Here is a 14,749-nt window from a genome sequence, read left to right on the forward strand (position 1 = left end):
TTTACACCAAGCACTGACCCGGGTTGACTCGGCAACAACCTCGGTTATTGCTTTGGTGTAAATGGGGTATCATAATCTACGCCTCTAGGGTAACAATGAAGACTATTAGAGTAAATATGGTACTGGATTACCCAACTGTTTAAAGGACCTGCTATTAGAATAAATATGGTACTGGACTACCATACTGCTAGTGGCAGGGAGGGTAAAGTCTCCTGTTGCCTAGGAGACTAAACGCGTTGACATCACTTCCGCCGCTTCAGCCCCGCCCCACAGTGTCTCCAGCGTTCTGGAGTACAATACAGGATCCCCTCTCCAGTGAGTGTGCAGCTCGGAGAGCCCGGACTTCTCACTCTCATGTCTGCAGCCTTCTATGAAGACAGCGCTGCTGTGATTACAGGCGGAGGCAGCCAAGCTCCGGATTTTGCTGGGGATCATTAATCTATACTGACCTTATCGGCTTTGATGTCCATGGCTCGGTAGTGCATTCCATTCCACCCTTCACATCAGCGTGGCCACGCTTTAAGGTATATACCTGATACTGTACGGGAGCTACCTATGATAAATACAGTGACTTGCATTGGTGTTGCTCCTTGTACTAACACCTCTGCTGCAGCCCCTGGGAGATGCATGGGGCTTATTTAGCCTGCACTGGGAGCCATTGCTGGTTATTTACTACTGCAAATATTTAGTAGATAACCAGATTCTAGAGACTTGTTTGGACAAAACTACACATAATACAGCTGCTCTTGCTGCATGTAACCCTATGCATGCTCGTGCTTTACTTCAGCATAATTCATTACCCAGCTTTTAATTTTATTGCATATAAACTTATTTTATTCTTATATTTATGTGCTTAATGTGTATTTGTTATTGATGAATATTTTTACAAACGATTTCTGAGCCTTTGTTGTCACTCACACAATATATTTATTTTCAGTAACTTATTTTTTACCTTTACTGGAGATTATCATAATGCAGTGATTGTTTAGAGTTTGGTTGGCACTTTTTAAGCTTGGCTAGCTTTATTCACTAGCAGGCAGCTGGATATTTTCTTTAATTAGCTTAATTACACAGCACCAAGGGAAAGGAGTTGATTGTTCAGCTCTTTTTGTATAAACTATAATGTGCCTCCTTGTGCCCTATAGTATAAAATATAATGCACCGCCCCCTGCAGGTACTGTAACTTACCTGGCCCCAGCAGGTACTGTAACTACTTGCTTGTCCTGTTCCTTAGGCAGCTTCCTCTGCTCCTCCTCACTTGCTCCAGCAGCATCATAAAACAAATACATGGGGTCTGCGCTATCCTGTAGATGTATGGTGTCTGGTTAGTAACAGGTTGTCACTGTAAAAATCAAACGAAAAACACTTTGACCTTAAATGAAACACAATAGACTATTAGAGGAATTTTATTAATGTAATGTGAGATGTACAGTATATTTATTAGAATATATTAAAAAGTTCTTTCTGTACTTGTATGCAAGACAATATTTAAGGTCTGAGAACACTGTATAGAACTGCAGAGAACCCACTTGTGTTTGCTAAAGAGTCCATTTATAAATCAATAGATCTGTAATTTTTATTAATTAACAGTTTCTTATATAGCTCATACATATTCCGCAGCGCTTTACAGAGAATATTCACCTCTGTAATTCAGTTTAGTGCACAATATGTCTTGAAGTCTTCACGCTAGGCTGGATGCTAATAGATGCCATTTGTATGCCATCTATTTACATTAAATGGACAGCTTGAGGGGAGGCCCAGCACCTCTGTAAGTGGCCCCCATCAGTAACATCAGCATCCAGGCACAACCCCTTTAGTGGTATTACCTGGGCTTCCATGCTCCTAATAGTAATGCCTGCAAGACTATACCACCTGCTTGGGCAACCATGCTCCCTCTTTGAGCACAATGCACACCTGCTGCCCTTACAACCATTGGCCATGCCCACATTACATAGAAACATAGAATTTGATGGCAGATAAGAACCACTTGGCCCATCTCGTCTGGCCCTTTTTTTTAAACATGTTACCGGAAACTATATTTCCTCTACCTCCCCATGGCAGCTGTACTATGGGTTTTCCCCCTCATTAGGTAGATCTGGAAAGGAAAAAAAGACACAACACTGCCCCTATATAAGGACCGCCCCTACAGAGGCTCAGTGTCTTTTTTTCCTTTCCAGGTAGAGGAGGCTTACCCCACACTGCTGCTACCTTCCCCGCTGCCTAGTGCAGTCAGGGGTTTAGGCAATGGAAGGCTACCCGCTACCCAGAGTAGTTGGGACACCTGTCTGGTGAACCCCACCGCTAAACGTGGCTGGGGGTTATGGATGTCAATTCCCGCAAGAGATACCTGTAGGCTGCCTGGAGCGCGGTATCCTCAAACAGGGAGCGAGCGCCATTCTGTGCGGCGTTCCCCTCTCCCAAGCTCCGGAGCAGGAGGCGCTGGGGACGAGGTCAGGCGCGGCGTCTGACGTCAGTAAAGATAAGAGGGCGCGCGCGCGCGCGCACGGAGACGCTTATGGGGCGTCTGACGTCATCAAGGAGCGCCAGGCTGTGCATCGCTGTAGAGAGGGACGCCAGCACTTAAAAGGGCGCCGCAGCTGACAGGGAACGCTGCTGAGAATCCCTGTAACCAGACGGACACCGGGTAAGGCTCCACTGTTAGCTTGCTAACGGAGCGCTATACTGCACTTACTATCTGGCGATTACTGATTACTATATCTGTGCTACAGTGTTTCATGCAGTTATGGAGGATGATAAAAAGCAGCAAGCAAAATCGGGGTAAGCCAGGAGGAAAATGCAAGTAGATTCATGTAAATGGACAGCCATTAAGGGAGGACTTATGTGCTTACAGGTCAGAATCAAGCAAGGAGAAAATGGAGTTTAAACAAAAGCATAAAAAACTACATGTGGCCAAATGCTCGGTGTGTGATGCTACCCTGCCAGATAAATGCAAGGGCACAGTGTGTGATAACTGTAGAAAAGCCCCCATAATGAGGCCAGAGCAAATGGCGGACTTGGTCGCCATGCTAAAAACCTCCCTAGCAGACACCTTTGTGACAAAGGAGGATCTGAAGAAGGGGTCACATAAAAGACCCAGGGAACCAACTTCCGAGGACTCTGACCCAGGGGAAGGCCTCGCCATTGACCCTCAGGATGAAGTGGAAGAAGGGGAGGTGACGCAAGAGAAAATGGAGCTGGATTTTAATCCAGATCTCCTTAATAACTTACTTATCCTAATAAACAAATCTCTCAGCATTGAGGATCCACAAGAGGAAGGGAAGTTACAAGACCTCCTTTTCAAGGATAAAAAGAAAAAACCCAAGTCTTTTCTCCTATCTAAACCACTATTAGACATAGTGGAAGAAGAGTGGGCTAACCCAGACAAGAAAATAGCTGTGCCAATTAGGGTTAATAAAATGTACCCCTTCGACACGGAGCAAGTAAAGAAGTGGGAGACGGCTCCCAAAGTGGACTCAGCCATTGCCAGGTTGGCAAGGAAAACCACTCTGCCTCTTGAAGACGCCAATGCGTTTAAAGACGCAATGGAAAGAAAGATGGAGATGAGCCTGCGTAAGCAGCACATTACGTCCGGGGCTTCCATAAAATCATCCTCGGCGATAGCAGTGACCTCGAGGGTATTGAGATCCTGGTGCCAGGACCTGGAGTCCGACTTACTGGACGGAGTGAAAAGGTCAGAACTCCTTAAAATAATACAGAACGTGCAAATTGCCGTCGAATTTATCTGTGATGCATCATTAGATGCGGTCAGACTGGCAGCCAGATCAAACGCAAGTACTGCAGTAACCAGGAGGGCACTGTGGCTCAAATCATGGTCGGCGGATGCCCAGTCCAAAAACAAACTGGTTGCACTCCCGTTCCAAGGCGATTACTTATTCGGGAAGAACTTGGATGACATCATCTCAAAAACCTCGGGGGGAAAGTCGGTGTGGCTTCCTCAGGACAGAGGGTTTAAGAAAACACCAAATAGATCGCAAAGATCCCAATTCCAAGACTTCAAGGAGGCAAGAACATACAGGCCAGGCAGAGGGTACAGAAGACCCTGGTCCGGCGGAAGAAGCTCCTTTCGTGGCCAAAGGGGCAGAGACGGAAGGTTTGGATACAGACAAACACAATGACGCCAAGCAAAAGGTAGGGGGCAGACTGAAGAAATTTTACTCAGTTTGGGCCCAATCTACAAAAGACAAGTGGGTGATGGAAGCAGTATCACTAGGATACAAAATAGAATTTGTACAAGACCCTGGAGTATGGCTGGAAGACTCACCCATACCAAAAGACAGGGAAGAAAGGCTGGCACTAAAGCAAAGCCTGAAAAACATGATAGAACAAGGAGTAGTGGTGGAGGTCCCCAAAGGACAAGAGATGACAGGATGGCAATCGAGGTTTTTCGTGGTCAAAAAACAATCGGGAGGATTCAGGACTATACTGGACCTGAGAAGACTGAATGCATACGTAGTGGCAAAAAAATTCAAGATGGAGTCTCTCAGGACGATACTCCCAGATATAAAGAGAAACGCATTCTTGGCCACGATAGACCTCAGAGACGCCTACCTCCACATACCCATCTATCCAGGACATCAGAAATTCTTAAGATTCCGTATATCAGGCGTAACCTACCAGTTCACGGCTCTGCCATTCGGCCTGTCAACCTCCCCAAGGACATTCACCAAGATCCTAGTAGTACTGGTAGCGAAGCTAAGAGAGGAAGGCGTCACAGTATGGGCATACTTGGACGACCTTTTGGTGATGGCACGGTCAGAGGAGCAAGCAGTAAACCACACTCACAGAGTTATGGACTTTCTGCAAGAGCATGGCTGGATTATAAATCTAGACAAAAGCCAGCTTCAGCCCACGACAGCGGTAAAATACCTGGGGGTCATTATAGACTCAAGAACAATGAAGGCAATACTAACTCGGGAGAGAATAACAAAGCTAAAACAAGAGATAAACTACTTCTTGGTAAGAAGAACAGTCAGCTCTGCAGACTGCCTAAGACTACTGGGCCTAATGTCGGCAGCGTCAGACGCTGTAAATTGGGCAAGGCTTCACACAAGAGGCATACAAAACTGCTTTCTGTCTCAGTGGGACGGGGACAGCAAGCGGACCACACAAAGAATTATAATATCAAAAGGAGCCAAACAAGATCTGCTCTGGTGGATGACCAGAGGAAGACTAGGACAAGGGAAGTCTTTCACCACAGGACAGCAAGTGTTACTAACAACCGATGCCAGCATGTCAGGCTGGGGGGCAGTATGCGAAGGGGCAGCTGCCCAAGGAGAGTGGTCAAGACAAGAAAGAACACTTCATTCGAACATCAGAGAAATGAATGCAGTGAGGGAGGCGTGTCGGCACTTCCAACAACAACTGTACCAGAGAGACATAATGATCAGGACAGACAACGCGGTTGTAGTAGCATACCTCAACAAGCAGGGAGGTACAAGGAGCAGACCGATTGATGGCAGCAGCAACACTAGTGCTGAACTGGGCGGAAGCCTGGACGAGCAGCCTCTCAGCAGTATTCATAGCGGGACGAAAGAACCAGCAAGCAGATGCCCTAAGCAGGAGGCAGATAAAGCCAGGGGAGTGGGAATTATCCCAAGGAATATTCGAAGAGATAGCTATGAGATGGGGGCATCCAAAGATAGATCTCATGGCGACCAGAGACAACAGGAAGGTGGAAAAGTTCGTATCCAGACACTGGGAAAAAGGAGCCTGGAACACGGACGCACTGACGTGTCACTGGGAGCAAGGCCTGATGTACGTTTTCCCACCCTTTCCGGTCATATCAAGGATACTGAACAAAATTCAGAGGGAAAAGGCAACGGTAATAATCGTCGTGCCCACATGGCCAAGGAGAGCCTGGTTCCAGAAACTGATCAGGATGGCAGTAGCAGGGCCATGGAAACTACCAGACCAAGAAGATCTACTATGGCAGGGAAGATATACACAGCGCCAACCCAGAGATTGGAACCTAGCGGCATGGTTACTGAAACCAGAACCCTGGTAAACAAGGGCTTCTCAGCGAAAGTGGTAAGAACTCTGTTAAAGGCCAGGAAAAGCTCAACATCAGGCACATATTACAGAATATGGAAAACATACACACAATTCTGTTTAATCCAGAAGAAAAATCACAGAGCCATACCGACAGTACTGGACTTCCTCCAGTCCGGCTTAGACAAAAAGCTATCTGTTAGTACACTAAAAGTCCAGGTGTCCGCACTGGGCGCCATACTAGACAGGAAAATTGCAGAGGACAAGTATGTACAAAGATTCATACAAGCATCCAAGAGGATAAGGCCAGAATTCCGTAGCCCAACTACACCATGGGACCTAAATCTAGTGCTAAATGCGTTAACCGAGAGCCCCTTCGAGCCTCTGGAAGAGGTACCAGTTAAATGGTTAACAACCAAAGTTGCGTTTCTGGTGGCAGTAACATCCACAAGAAGGGTGTCGGAGCTGCAGGCCCTTTGGGCAGAAGAGCCGTTCCTGAACTTTTATGAAAACAAAGTAGTCCTAAGGACAAATCCTCACTTCCTGCCTAAGGTAGTTTCATCTTTTCACATCAACCAAGAGATAGTACTACCGTCCTTTTGCGCAAAACCAGCTAATGAGAAAGAGCGAAGACTACACAAACTAGATGTTAAAAGAGCGCTAACCATTTACTTACAAAGGGTTGAGAACTGGAGGAAAACAAAAAGGCTCTTCATTGTGACAGAAGGCAAGAATAAAGGACTCGGAGCCTCAAAAGCAACCATCGCTAGATGGATCAAGACATGTATAGCAGAAGCATACAAGCTGAACAACAAGGAGGTCCCACAAAGCCTAAAAGCTCATTCCACTAGAGCAGTAGGGTCTTCCTGGGCCAGGAAGGGAGCAGCATCTCTAGAGGAACTATGTAAAGCAGCCTGCTGGGCATCAGCCCACACCTTCTCTAGACATTACAGTTTGGATATCGAGTCCTCCAGTGATGCGAAACTGGGCAGGAAGATACTGAGCGCAGTAATATAAAAAAAAAAAAAAAAAACAACTCCCAAATAAGGGGATGAACGTTAATTTAGAGGGACATACATGTAGGTGACTACAACCTACGTGGTATAAGGTATGACTTTCTTATTTCGGCCCCACCCAAATTTTTACTCTACACTGCTATGGTATTACCCATAGTACAGCTGCCATGGGGAGGTAGAGGAAAGTACGGATTCTTACCCGTTAATACGCTTTCCTCTACTCCACCATGGCAGCATTATTCCCTCCCTTGGGATATATGACGCAATATATGATGTTAATTTAAGTTATTTGTATAAAGAGTGCATACTCGCTGATAATCAAGACACTGAGCCTCTGTAGGGGCGGTCCTTATATAGGGGCAGTGTTGTGTCTTTTTTTCCTTTCCAGATCTACCTAATGAGGGGGAAAACCCATAGTACAGCTGCCATGGTGGAGTAGAGGAAAGCGTATTAACGGGTAAGAATCCGTACTTTGATCCTTATTTCTTTGTAAGGATATCAATAGGCCTATCCCAAGCATGTTTAAATTGTTCTACTGTAATTGCGTCTACCACCTCTGTTCCACATTCTAAAAGGATCTTGATTGTGACTCAATATCTCCTTAAAGTGAGGGATATACAGAACACATTTTACTCATCCCTCCGGCCCTCAATGTACAATATAATGATATGGCCTAATGTCATTCCAATAGGAACAAATTGAACTGGCCTGATGGGGATTAATAATACCCTTTTTTAAACCACCGTAAAAACCTGGGTTTTTGCCTCTTTGATTTAGGTCAGCAGAGGTATAAATGGGGTAGCTGGAAAACAACCCAGGCCCAATTTCCCCGGAATCCTACCCAGGTCCTGACCAGAGTGAAACCCGGGTGGTGGGGCAGTGTAACTGGTTATCTTGTGTCGGCCCATTTACACCAATGAGTGAGCCCAACCTCCCTACTGCAGCTTTCTGCGGTTAGTATGGAGTTTGGGCTGAGGGGGCGCACACAGCCTCCTCAGCTGTACTGTGCAGACAGCAGTGGAGCCAGGTAGGAGGTGATTGGATGCTTGTGAGTGGCATCAATTCACCACGGAGGCTGGGGGGTAGCCCAGCAGCTTACTTTGTTGCTGGGCTTGCCCCCAGCGTGGCGGTCCCAGCATGTCGTTCAGCAGTCCCAGCGCTTCGAGATAATGTCACCTCCAAGCGCCGCCCCCTTGGAGGTGACAGTGTAAATGGTGCCGGCTCAGGAATATTCTGGGTTGACACCGCAGTGTAGATTGGGCAAATCCCAGATCTGACCTGGATAAGAAGCATGTTCCAAATTCCGGGTCAGATCAGGGATTTTGGTGTAAAAGGGTAATAAATGAAAAGTCTGTGCCTCTAATCTACAATGTGATGAAATATAGATAACCAAATGTTATTAATGTTGATGTAGTCTGTATCCCTATAAGGAGACTGCAGTGCATACAGCTGGCTGGGTGACCAGATACTCTCTCCACACTGGTGTATACCGATGTACGTGCTGCTGTCATTGCGGTGAGGGCAATGGCTGGGGAGGCACTGACTTGTATCGGAGACAGATTTACACCACGATATCATTTGGTGCTGTGTTTTGACTATAAAAATAATTCAAATAATACAGAGATGATCTGTATAATACTACTTTCAGACTGCAAATGCCGTGTCGCACACGGGATTAGGACACGGGTCCCATCCCCTGAGCAACACGGCAATGCGGTCTGAAAGTTCCGACACCGACACGGCATATTGCAGAGTCGGTGACATCACATGGGGCGGTGCTGGGCGGCGGCGCGTCATCGGGGGCTCGGGAGGAGGCAGTACTTGGAGCTGACAGTGCTGCCTCCTCCATACTGTGAACGGGACACGGGTCGCTCGACCCAGGCACCCGTTCACACTGCACTTGACACGGGTCATAGCCGTGTTCAACCCTGGTCATTACCAGGGTTGAACACCCGTGTTGCTCGACCCGTGGTGGCCTTTTCAGACCGCACCGTGACCCGTGTTTAGGCCCCGCGAACACGGCAATAAGCCGTGTTCGGAGTGCTGTCTGAAAGCGGTATAAGTGAGATATCTTCTTTGTATTATTGTAATAATTTCTATAGTTAAATTTGGAGAATGACACGTGAGGCTCTGCCTCCCCTGACAGCACATCACTGGCTGCTGTACCTGAATGTTTCACGAGTCCCTAGTAGGAACCATCATCAAGTAATGTTTAAAAAATCATCAATGGTCTATGGCCAATGGCAAATACATTTATCATTGATTACATAGAACCATATGGTTTCCAGTCATCAATGGTAGCTACGTGCCTGATGGTTTTGTATTTTCTTTCTACTCATGTCTACAGTGATGCTGCTAGACTATTAACGCACAGCCCTCTGCCACTTCTGGCAAGAGCAGGGAATGAAATGTCCTGCCTCATTGATGACACAGATGTCGGGCTCTCGCGAAGAAATCCGAGCCAGCCACTGAGCGTGTGCAAAAACAACAATGGTAAAACCAATGGCACCACACAGAATGGTTACCTGCCATCAATGGTAACAATATGTAAAGGCCACCAGCTGGCCATCCAAGTGGAGTCCCTACCTTAGGTGACACCCGCAGCGTAAGGGCATGTTCTTCTCGTGCCTTATGTATGTGCTGTACATAAGGAATCATAAGCATGCTCGTGGGCTGGAACCCTATTTTCACTAAGGGTCTTAGAGAGGTGGGCTGCCCCGAAGACCAGTCAGTTTGCAGTGCCGGCTTCTACACTGTGCCAGAAAGTAATGGAACACTTTGGTTTCAACGCTTGGCATGCCTGCACTACCTAGTAACTCCACTAGGCCATTCCTAGGGCCAGATGTACTAATCCTTGGAGAAAGTACCAACCTAGCAACTTCTAGCTGTCATCTACCCTTACACCATTACCAGTGTTACAAATCTCACCTACTACCATGGCTTGTTGTTGTTGTTGTTGTTAAGTCCTCACAGCAGCTGTGGGGGCTTGGCCTGTTTTAATGGATGGAAAGGGGGTGTGACAAGATGGAACCGGCTGTAGATGGGGCGTGGCTTCATGACTGCCTCATCATAGCTGCTCCCGCACTATGCAATGCCAAGTTCATTAGCTGTGGAAGTAATCCATTCACGCCATTCGGGTCAGTTTGGGGGTATCAGCAGACTTGTGGATATTTGAACACAGCCCTATGGGGCGGCAAACGGGAATCTGTGCGTCAGGAGGTACTGTAAGTGCACTACATGGCCCCCTACATATATTTTAGCCAAGGGAGATGTTAAGGTCGCTACACAATGCACTGGGATAATTTTTTTAGCGTTATGAATTATTTAGGATTTATTTGCCTTTTATAGTTTTATCAGTGTACTTGGTATGTGTATGGAATATTGCTTTTTTTTTAAAAAAGTATCTAACCTTAAGAGCTTAACATTTAAGTTTTGTTCCATTGCATTTGTGTGACTTTAATCATTTCAAAACTGGGTAAAAAAAAAATGTTTGTTAATTATATTTGTCAACTTCTGATAGGTTTTTAAATGTGTGAAAATATTAAAACACAACTTTCCCCCTGTGAATGCATTTTGCCGTTCTCCTTCTGGAAACTGGGGCGCAACTAGTAGAGTCCTATTGGACAACTAACATTAATAAGGAAAGGTGTACATTTTTCCCTTATTAGGGAAGTACTAGCACTATATTCCCATGCACAGAAATATCAGTGGCATCCAAAGGTCAGGGCACTCCTACTGTGCCTATCCTGCTCACAGCTAATCGTTGTCATACAGAGAAATAAAATAAGAACAGACTCCTAACCCTAACCTCCCAACAAACACAACACTCAAATAAAAACATCTACATTTAATAGAACTTCCAGCAGAAAAGGGAAATTCCCATCCCTCCCCCTGCCAGCTCTGTGCAGTGGAGTATGGACCACACTGTTTATGTGGGAAATGAATCCTTTGCAGTCGGACTCATTGTGTATAAATGGGGAGTGTAAGAATAACAATACTTTCATAAAGAATTCAGCAGGTCCGAGTTCTAAATATGAAATAGTACATGTGTGGTGTTCAGCCTGCACTGGCTGTAAATGCATTTATCTAGTGATGAGTGCTCTGGCTGTCTGTGATTTATTTCCATGGTAATGATGCTTATTTCATTAGTTAATTTAGTAATTGATTTGTTTCCATTTCCTTTTTATTGCTGTTTAGACATTTTTAATTGATCTTAAACATCATAGGTTAATGAGTCTCTATTCCTAGAAGTTGGAAACTGATCCGTGCAGTCTCTTTCCACCCTGTATTTATCTTTCGTGTATGGCTGGAAGACAACACGCTGCTCCCACAATGCAGTGCGCTGTCCTCTATACCCAAGCCTTGCTTTTTAAGGAACTTGACATTGGAGAATTCATTGTTCTGTGTATTTTAGCAATGACTTTGTTCTGTTCATAATAGGATGGATTGCCTCTAGCATTGCCTTTTATAGAAATCATACACGACTTCTATGCACAGAGCTATTCTGCATTGGTTTTGTTCTCCAGGAATAAAGGATACCTCTTTAATGGCAAATATATACACAGATGGGTGGATAGACATGCAGCTAAATGTGCATTTGCCAAATATTGTCTGTTTTCTGTCTATGATCTGTTTTTGAAATTAGTTAATAGATAGTTTTGGTCACTTTTTGCTGGCAGGTAAGTGACAACCATTTCACTGTCACCGGTGGCATATGGTATGCGCTGGTCACCATTGACAGGCATAGTATGTTCTGGTCACCATCAGCTTGGCATACTACAGGGCACAGTATGTGCTGGTCACTATTGACAGGCATAGTATGTGCTGTCACAGATTTGATAATCATGCTGCCATTTTCGACAATGCATATATAACTTTTTTTTTTTAAAGTTGAACGTGTATGGGGGGGAAAAGACGTTCGAGATAGGTGTGGGCAGATATATCTGACTGTCTGAAATAGCATCAGATATTGAATACCCCTGAGTCTATACAGCTTTTTTCCAATACAAGTTCTATTCTGCTCCATGTACAATCACACAAATATACAATCTCCTCTTGCGGCCTATTACCATTGGGTTGTGACTAAAATGCATTTTTTTTGTAAAAATGTCTGGGCTGCATGGTGTATTGACACTGGATGTATGACGACACATCCTATCTATGTATGTGCAGTAATATTTATTTTCTATATACAGTTGTAGCCACGCTCAACATTGGTGCGGCAAACACCACATGCGGCATACGTGTCGATTTGTTACGATTCTGTCACCATACACGTGAGTCTAATTTGCTGCAACGGCTCGTAGAAACGCATGCGACATTAATGATACAAACCGGCACGAGCAGCCCTAGTGCAGCAACGAGCAGCTATATCTGTATATTTACCCACATGAGCATCTCTTGGCTGATAATCGGACACAAGTTAATGTAAGGCCAAGCAGCCACTAGCATTTGACATGTGGCTAGTGTTTTGAATCTTGATGGCAGGCAGTACATTAATACTGCTTTCACATTGCAGAAATGGGTAATGACACGGTATTCTTAAATGGGACTTTAAAACGGGTCTGAGCCTTGAGACCTTTCACATTGCAGGTGAAAACCGTTTTAAAAATCATTTAATACCATTCAAACGTTTAACCCCCAAGGGACACGTTTCAAGCCATAGAAATAGAGCTGTTCAAACTGCCAAAAAAACGGCTTTAAAACGTGTAGGACTCTGCTTTTTAACCGTGTTGAAATACCGGTTAACTTTAACCGGTAAATCAACTCTGGCACTTTCACTTTGCAGCCTTAAACGTTTTCAAATGGAAAAAAAAACGGCAATATACCGTTTTAAAAGTGCGATGTGAAAGGGGCTCCTTGTGCATTTTTTAATTGAGTTAAATATGTTTACTGTAGCCCATGTTGGGAAAGCTGCATTAAGTTTGTGTTTGGGGTCATTGGATTCCTGGGTCTTTTTTTTTTTTTTTTTTGCTTCAAATATGAAGTCAATTGGCACAAGGCCTAATTCATACCAAATAAGAAGTACACACCTAGAAGCCCAGTGCTAACTTTAAGGAGTGGATCCATAAAAGCTATTTTATTTGGGTGCAGTAGACAGACCTCTGGAAGGAATATACTGCATTGTACTGAGCAGCAGGACTCTGTATCCTCAGTAGTAACTGTGGTTAGCCCTGTTTACGGAATATTCATATCCAGCTGCTGTATTTAATGTCTGCTAGAGAGCGCCTGCAGTTGGGTGCGTCAGGCCCATGGGTGTGCATGTTTTATTTAGGTCATACACTGGCCATCTGGTCTTCAGTGACCATTTCATGTCCAGACGGCAATGCTTTACTGCCCTGATTTTTGATGTTTTCATTAATATTTTTTTTACATCAATGGGAACTATTGTAAATGATATACAAGCCTTCTGGGTATTATTACTTAGAGGTCAGTGTGTGTGGTGTGCAGTAACAGATGTTTTTTCCCTCCTAGTCCATTGTACACAGTCTTATGACCGTACAGTGATTTAATTGGGGGTTATATTGTGTCTTGTGAGGAAAAATACATAACCACATGATTTCTGTAACAGTTTGTAGCATTTACCATCACACAATGCTTGTGATAAGTGAACAGACTTCTACAACATTTACCAAATGAATGTATCCTATACGTTGAGGAAGGCAAGAGAGCCGACCTATTGTCTATTAGCCCCGAAAGATCTGGAAGTGGAGGGAGTAGTGGTTTGTTGTGTGTGTGTGTGTGTGTGTGTGTGTGTTTGTGTTTTTTTCTACTAGAGATTTGTCACGGGGATGCGGTCGATAGGTTGACATGGAAAAGATCCACATGGGTTTTTCCCATTTTTTTTTTTTCCCACCCAAAAATGTTTTCTTTTTCACACTATACTAGCCAAGTGGTATGCATGGCGAACAAAGAAGTAAGCTTATATGGTGTCCATGTAGACTTATGTCAACATAGACCCCCCCCCCCCCCCCATAAAACTCCTGTTGACCACCTCACCCTAATGCATGTCGTCCTTTTTCATGTGTGGACATTTTGCCTGTCGACAAATAGTGGTCGATCTATTGACTGCTGACATAATTACTGTTGACCCCATGACCCATTCCCTGTCATGGTATGGCCACACTCACATTATTAAAAGGCCTATTCTTTTCAATGGACACTGGGCATATCTGTAATCTGCATTGATATTTTAGTACATTTTTAAGGTGTGTACACATGGCAGATACTGCCGTGAGATGCGAGTCCCGACGCGATCAGATCGCATTGGGACTCCATCTCACGGCATGCCAGAGGGGCGCAATTTACACTATATAGTGTTGCCTGCCCTCTCTATCTGGCTGCCGATATGCGCTCACAGGGGAGTGCGCATCGGGCTCAGAAGCCCTAAAAAAGCATGCGGTTTGCCTTCCGATGTTCCCTATATCGGGAACATCGGAAGCCAAATCTAACCGTGTGTACACACTATTAGTCATGCCTTATCGAAAGCATTGTTACGTACAAAATTGTTGTGGCGTTCAGGGGCAAATTTATTAAGCCTTGTGAAGTGATAAAGTGGCTGGTACTTTATCACCGGCCAATCAGCTCTCAACTGTGTAGTTACAGGCTTGTCTGAAAAATGACAGGTAGGAGCTGATCGGCTGGTGATAAAGTACCCGTCACTTTATCACTTCACAAAGCTTAATAAATCTGCCGGTACTTGTGGAGTATCACGGCTCCCATCG

At 44.9% G+C, this 14,749-nt stretch overlaps 1 protein-coding gene across 1 annotated transcript in view; it reads left to right on the forward strand.

The window, feature by feature from the left end:
• The first annotated feature begins 254 nt into the window (after window positions 1-254).
• Window positions 255-14,749, forward strand: part of KIAA1671 (KIAA1671 ortholog) — a 195,310-nt gene continuing 180,815 nt past the window's right edge. Inside the window, exon 1 of the mRNA XM_083146381.1 lies at window positions 255-524. The gene's annotated coding sequence lies outside the window, so the exon portion shown is untranslated. The remainder of the gene's footprint in view (window positions 525-14,749) is intronic.

The sequence above is a fragment of the Crinia signifera genome, chromosome 1 (genome assembly GCF_055691185.1).
Source record: "Crinia signifera chromosome 1, ASM5569118v1, whole genome shotgun sequence".
NCBI lineage: Eukaryota > Metazoa > Chordata > Amphibia > Anura > Myobatrachidae > Crinia > Crinia signifera.